Source organism: Hordeum vulgare, chromosome 2H (genome assembly GCF_904849725.1).
Source record: "Hordeum vulgare subsp. vulgare chromosome 2H, MorexV3_pseudomolecules_assembly, whole genome shotgun sequence".
In the NCBI taxonomy this organism is placed as follows: domain Eukaryota; kingdom Viridiplantae; phylum Streptophyta; class Magnoliopsida; order Poales; family Poaceae; genus Hordeum; species Hordeum vulgare.
In genome coordinates this window covers 57092583-57099438 of record NC_058519.1, presented here as the reverse complement: position 1 = coordinate 57099438, position 6856 = coordinate 57092583, and positions in this window count along the sequence as shown.

The window sequence follows — 6856 nt, the reverse complement described above, 5'->3', positions numbered from 1 at the left end:
GTAGAACCCCTGCACTTGGACCTCAGCTGCTCGACTGGATGCGGTACCCTCACCAGAGTCACAACGGGACACAGGGTCCTGTCCCTACCTTCTATCACCGCCAGCTACCAGGATTCGGTCGTCCTCTCCGACGTTGATGTAGCCTTATCGCTACATCTTGTTGTGGTACTCTTCCACCGCGTGCCTGCGCGCCGCCTAGTGAGTCCAGGGTATCGTCAAATGCGTCCGGGCTATCGCCAAATTTCGAGTTTTTAATCGTTAGTCTGTAATCGAACTTATGTATGGGTCTGTATGTCGAACTCAACTACTATGAAGTATTTATCGCATTTCCCTTTCATTATGCTTGATTACGTCATGAATGCATGCGATGTCTTTCAATTACTTTAAGCTAAACTACCCCTGCTAAATATTTAACAGGATGGTTAGACCAGTTGGCCGCCCGCGTGGCCCTGCCAACGATGCACCACCCCCGCCTCCTGAGTATATGGCGGGGATGATCCAACAGTTTGAGCTGAACCGCCAGTTTATGCAAGGGCTCATGGATCAGTTCCAAAGGCCGAACATGAACCAACCACAAGGCGTGACACTGCAAGACTTCTGTCGTCTCAACCCTGCGATCTACCGCAGCTCAACTCAGCCTCTTGATGCTGATGACTGGCTCCGTGACATTTGTTATGAGCTGGAGTCTGCCAATGTGCCCCTGGCGAGCTATGTCAACTTTGCCGCCTACTTTCTGAAAGGTCCCGCTGCTCAATGGTGGGACAGCCACAGGCGCTCTCAGCCCGATGGAACTATCATCACTTGGGCAGAGTTCAAGGCTGCTTTCCGTGCTCGATACATTCCCCAGGGAATCATGGACCGGAAGAAGCGTGAGTTCCGCAACTTGGTCCAGGGCAATAAGACTGTGGATGCTTATCAGCGGGAATTTCTGGAATTATCTCGCTATGCTGAAGAAGACATTGCGACTGATGCACGCAGGCAGGAGAAGTTCCGTGAAGGCCTCCACCCTGATATCAAGCTGACACTCCTCGTTCAGGACTATGCTGATTTCGCCACCCTCGTGAACAAGGCTATTCAGGTTGAGACTGGTCTGCAGGAATACAAAGATAGCAGCAAGCGCAACCGTGACATGGGCTCATCTTCGGGCTCATCTGCACAGAAGCGTAAGATCTGGATTCCCAACAACATGTACCATGCACCTGCTCCTACTCCGAGGCCGTCATATGCTGCACCTCGCCTGCCTCCTCCACCACCTAGGCAGCCGAGGCTTCCAGCTCCACCGCCTCGAGTTCCTCCTTCCCGTCTTGAGGACAGGCTTTGCTTCAAGTGTGGCCGTCCAGGTCACCGTGCTAGAGACTGCAGGCAGGATCAGAATCAGCTGGCACTTCCCGCAACTGGCCGTGGCAACAACCAGAACCGCAACTTCAACGCTAAGCCTGCTTATGTTCGTGGTCAGGCCAACAACATTGATATGGGTCAAGCTCAAGACCAGCCTGCTACCGTGATGGGTACACTTCTCGTTAACTCAGTACCTGCTTCTGTATTGTTTGATACAGGAGCATCGCATTCCTTTATGTCGGAAAATTTTGCATACATGCATGACATTAGGAGCGAAGAGATGAACATCCCGATAGTGGTAAACACCCCTGGGGGCGAATGCCGAACCTCTGTGGTTTGCCCCCATGTTCCAGTTGAAATTGAAGGATTAGAATTCCTTGCCAACCCCATCCTACTAAAGTCATCCAACATTGATCTCATATTGGGGATGGACTGGTTGAAAGCTCATACGGCATCGATCGTTTGTGCCACCAAAACCGTCCACCTACTACACCCTTCAGATGAACTAGTAAGCTACCATGCTCATCTCGTCCGTAATGCTGAGGCACGGCTGTATGCTTTGAATGCATTAAATGCGTCGCCTCTTGAAGGGATTGAAAACATACCGGTGGTCCGAGAATTTCAAGATGTCTTTCCAGAAGAACTTCCGGGGATTCCCCCTGCTCGAGCTGTCGAGTTTGTCATTGACTTGGTACCCGGTACCACTCCTATTGCCAAGCGTCCTTATAAAATGCCACCACATGAACTCCTTGAACTTAAGCAAGAAATTGACAACTCGCTCCGTCTGGGTTTCATCCGTCCGAGTTCCTCTGCTTGGGGAGCACCTTCTCTCTTTGTTAAGAAGAAGGATGGGACAAATCGATTGGTTCAAGACTATCGTCCTATCAACCAGGCCACTATTCAAAACAAATATCCTCTCCCACGGATAAATGATTTGTATGATCAACTTGCTGGTTCCACCGTTTTCTCTAAGCTCGACTTGAGATTGGGATACCACCAGATCCGTGTTCGCAAGGAGGATATTCCAAAGACCGCCTTTGTTACTCGATATGGATCATACGAGTACACCGTCATGTCCTTCGGCTTAACCAATGCACCGGCAACCTTCTCTCGACTGATGAATTATATATTCATGGACTACCTCGACAAATTTGTCGTGGTATATCTGGATGATATTCTGGTGTTTTCGAAGAATAAAGAAGAGCATGCTGAACATCTTCGTCTTGTATTGGATAAGCTTCGGGAGCATAAACTCTATGCGAAGTATTCCAAATGTGAATTCTGGCTAGACGAAGTGACTTACCTTGGTCATGTGATTTCCAAAGATGGTATTGCGGTCAACCCCGAACGAATTCAAGCTATTCTTGACTGGACTCCCCCGAAGAATGTCAAGCAAGTCAGAAGTTTTCTCGGACTTGCCAGCTATTGCCGTCGATTCGTCGAGAACTTCTCCAAGATTGCGAAGCCCTTAACCAACCTGCTTCACAAGGGTGTTAAGTATGAATGGACTGATAAATGTCAGGAAAGTTTCCAGACGCTCAAGGACAAACTGACGTCCGCTCCAGTACTTGCTCCTCCAGATACGAAAAGGGATTTCGTCATATACTGTGATGCTTCTCGTCAAGGAATAGGTTGTGTCCTAATGCAGGATCGCAAGGTGATCGCTTATGCTTCACGTCAACTGCGTGCTCATGAAGAGAACTACCCAGTTCATGATCTCGAGCTTGCCGCAGTCATTCATGCATTGAAGGAATGGCGACAATACCTTGTCGGTAATCGCTGTGAAATCTACACCGACCATCAAAGTCTGAAGTACTTGTTCACTCAACCGGAGCTGAACCTGCGTCAACAAAGATGGATGGAGCGTATAGCAGATTTTGATTGTAGTATATCATATACCCCTGGCAAGGCTAATGTAATGGTTGATGCCTTAAGTCGCAAGTCATACTGCAACCACCTCCAGGTTCATCAGGTTCACGATCGTTTGCAAGAGGAATTCCGTAAACTGAACCTCCACATTGTTCCTCAGGGTTACCTTGTTCCCCCTCCTGAAGAGTATCAAAAGATGAACCTTCGTGTTGTTAATCAGGGATCCCTCAGTAACCTAGTGGTTGAACCAGATCTTGTGAGCTCCATAAAGAATATACAAGACTTTGACGATGATGTCGACAGGATTAAGAGCTATATTGCAAAGGGTAAACCCTCCTTTTTCACTATTGATGAAGGTGGCGCCTTGTATTTCAAGGGTCGCCTATTCGTCACAAATAAGAAGGAAAATCTCAGGATGACTGGGAAGGTGATGGAAGAAGCTCATGACACACCATTGTCTATTCACCCGGGTAGTACCAAGATGTACCAAGACATCCGGCAAAGATTCTGGTGGCCCAATATGAAACAAGACATTGCACGCTATGTGGCAGAATGTGATATATGCCGGCGTATCAAAGCAGAACACCAAAAGCCTGCTGGAACTCTGCAACCTATCTCTATTCCTGAGTGGAAATGGGACCATGTTGAGATGGACTTCGTCACTGGTTTTCCCAGGTCTCAGAAAGGTAATGATGCTATTCTTGTCGTCATTGATCGACTGTCCAAAGTTGCACATTTCCTGGCCGTCAAAGAAACGATTAATGCTAGTCAGCTGGCAGATCTTTATATGTCAAGAGTTGTTTCACTTCACGGTATTCCGTTGGTAATCAGTTCGGACCGTGGCAGCTTGTTCACTTCAAAATTCTGGGAAAGTTTTCAGAAGGCTATGGGGACTCATCTGTCCTTCAGCACGGCATTTCATCCTCAATCCCAGGGACAAGTTGAACGAGTCAACCAAATTCTCGAGGACATGCTTCGAGCTTGTGTCATTTCTTTCGGTAAGAAATGGGAGGAATCTCTCCCGTATGCCGAGTTCTCTTACAACAATAGCTATCAAGCTAGTCTGAAGATGGCCCCTTTCGAAATATTGTATGGGCGAAGGTGTCGAATTCCTCTGAATTGGTCAGAAACCGGGGAACGATCACTCTTCGGTCCGGATATTATCCAATATACTAAAGATCAAGTCCACATTTTTCATGACAATCTGAAGGCTGCTCAGTCTCGTCAGAAGAGTCAGTATGACCGTCATCATCAAGATATGGTCTATCAACCTGGCGAAAAGGCTTATCTTCGTGTCACACTAATGAGAGGTGCACACCGTTTCGGAATCAAGGGCAAGTTAGCTCCTCGTTATATTGGTCCTTTCACTGTTCTCGAAAGGCGTGGAAGAGTGGCTTATCAATTGGAACTGCCGGCGAACCTTTCCCAGGTTCACGATGTCTTCCATGTTTCTCAGCTCCGTCGCTGCTTCAAGGACCCTATTCGAGCAGTGGATCACGATATGCTTGAGCTACAACAAGACCTCTCTTATAAAGAGCATCCGGTCCGCATTCTCGATCAAGCTGAACGTAAGACTCGTCGCAAGGTCACCAAGTTCCTTAAGGTGCAGTGGTCAAATCACTCTGAAGATGAAGCCACTTGGGAACGCGAGGATCATCTTCGTGATGAATACCCCGGGCTCTTTCCCTCTACCTCTTAATTCTCGGGACGAGAATTCTTGTTAGTAGGGGAGAATTGTGACATCCTCGACTTTTGCTACAGTAGTAATTGTAATTAAGCTACAGTGATCAACCGCTAATGATGCCATGTCATCGAATTTCCATCTCAGACCCGCGTTGATTCAAGCCTATCCGGGTTCAAAATTTGAGGGCGAAGGAAAAGTATATTATAAATTCATGATTAAATATCAAAAGATTATATATGTAAAAAAAAGGAAAGTATTAAAAAAATGATAAGAGAAAGAAAAGAAAATTGAAAGAAAGAAATAATAAAAAAAAGGAAACAGGGAAAACAAACTAAAACAAAACAAAACAAACAAAAAAAAAGCAAGGAAGAAAGCCCCCCCCCCCACTGGCCTGGCTGGGCCAAGAGGCCCAACCGCCAGGCCTCCCGCGCCCCCTCCCGCTAAACCCTAGCCCCCCTGGCGAGCAAACCTCCCTCCCCTCGCTACTCCCTCCCCTCCCACCAGCGCCGCCAGCGCCCCCCAGCCTCCCCTCGTGGGGGGCCCCACCCCCACCCCCCACCGACAACCCCCACCCACGAGAGCAATCTCTCTCCCGTGGATCCCTCCTCTCCCGTGACGACTCCCTCTCCCACCCCATCTCGCCTCCCCCACCGAGCCCCTCTCCCTCCCGCAGATCCCCGGCGGCCTCTCTACCTCCCGCCGGCGACCCCCTCCCTCACGGCCACCTCCTCCCGCCGGCGGCCTCCTCCCCCACGGCCACCTCCTCCCGCCGGCGGCCTCCTCCCCCCACGGCCTCCTTCCTCCCGCCGGCGGCCTCCTCCCCCCACGGCCTCCTCCCTCCCCTGGCGAGCCCCACCTCGGCCGGCGGCCCCTCCTCCTTCCCGCCGGCGAGCCGCCCCCCACCTCGGCCCTCCAACCCCGTCGGCCTTTTCCCGCTCGGTCCGGGAGGGACCGGGCAGGGAGACACCTCCACCACGCCGGATTCGGCCGGTTCCCCCTCGCCGGCGCGTCACCACCATCATCACCGTCCCCTCCACCACCGGAACCACGCGTCTCCACCATCACCTTCGTGCGAACTCCGGCTTCACCGGGCCGTCACGTCACCGTCGGTGAGCCCCTCCCCGGGCTCCTCCCACCTTGTCGTTCTCCTCGACGTCCCGGTTCCGTTCCGGCAAACGGGGCCTCGATCCGTCGACGGTGGACTCCGGTAGGAAGATTTGAAGTTTGTGTTCTTCTAGGTGGAGTTAGAGAGAGTTCTGTGTGTGTGTTAACACAGAGATGAGTGTTGAGAGTTTTGAGAGAAAAAGAAAATAAAAATAAATGATGTATTAGATGCGTATGTATGTATGTATGTATGTATGAGATGTGATGTATGTATTTGCGTATATGGATTTTTAGAGGAATACGGTATTTGAACGGTTAGGTATCTAATAATGAAAAGATGAGAAAATAGCCTTAGGTCACTTACCGGTGGGGCCAATGCACCCGCTGTCTATGACATGGAGGCCCCACGCGAGAGTTAATATAAATATTAAAAATAATGTTTTCCTTAAATAAATAAATAAATAGATATATTAGTTAAAATAATTAATTAACATAATTAGAGTATGACACGCGGGTCCCCCACTAAATTAATCTGATTAATTAATAATTAATCTTAATAAAAACTTGTGCCTATGACGTTCGGGACCCGCTGGTCAGTTGACCGGTCAAATGTGATGTCAGCATGACATCGCGATGATGTCATAATAGGATTTTATTAAATCTTTTAATTCTGTTTTTAATTCCTAAATAATTAATAAAACTTTGAAAATTAATATAAAATAATCCGTAAGTCAGATCAAATTAATTTCAACATGAAAGTTGATCAGCAAAGCGAGACGAACCCGGATACACGGCCCGTTCGTCTGTCACGCGTCCCTAGCATAGCAAACATGGAACTTTTCCATCGTTTCCAGTATAACC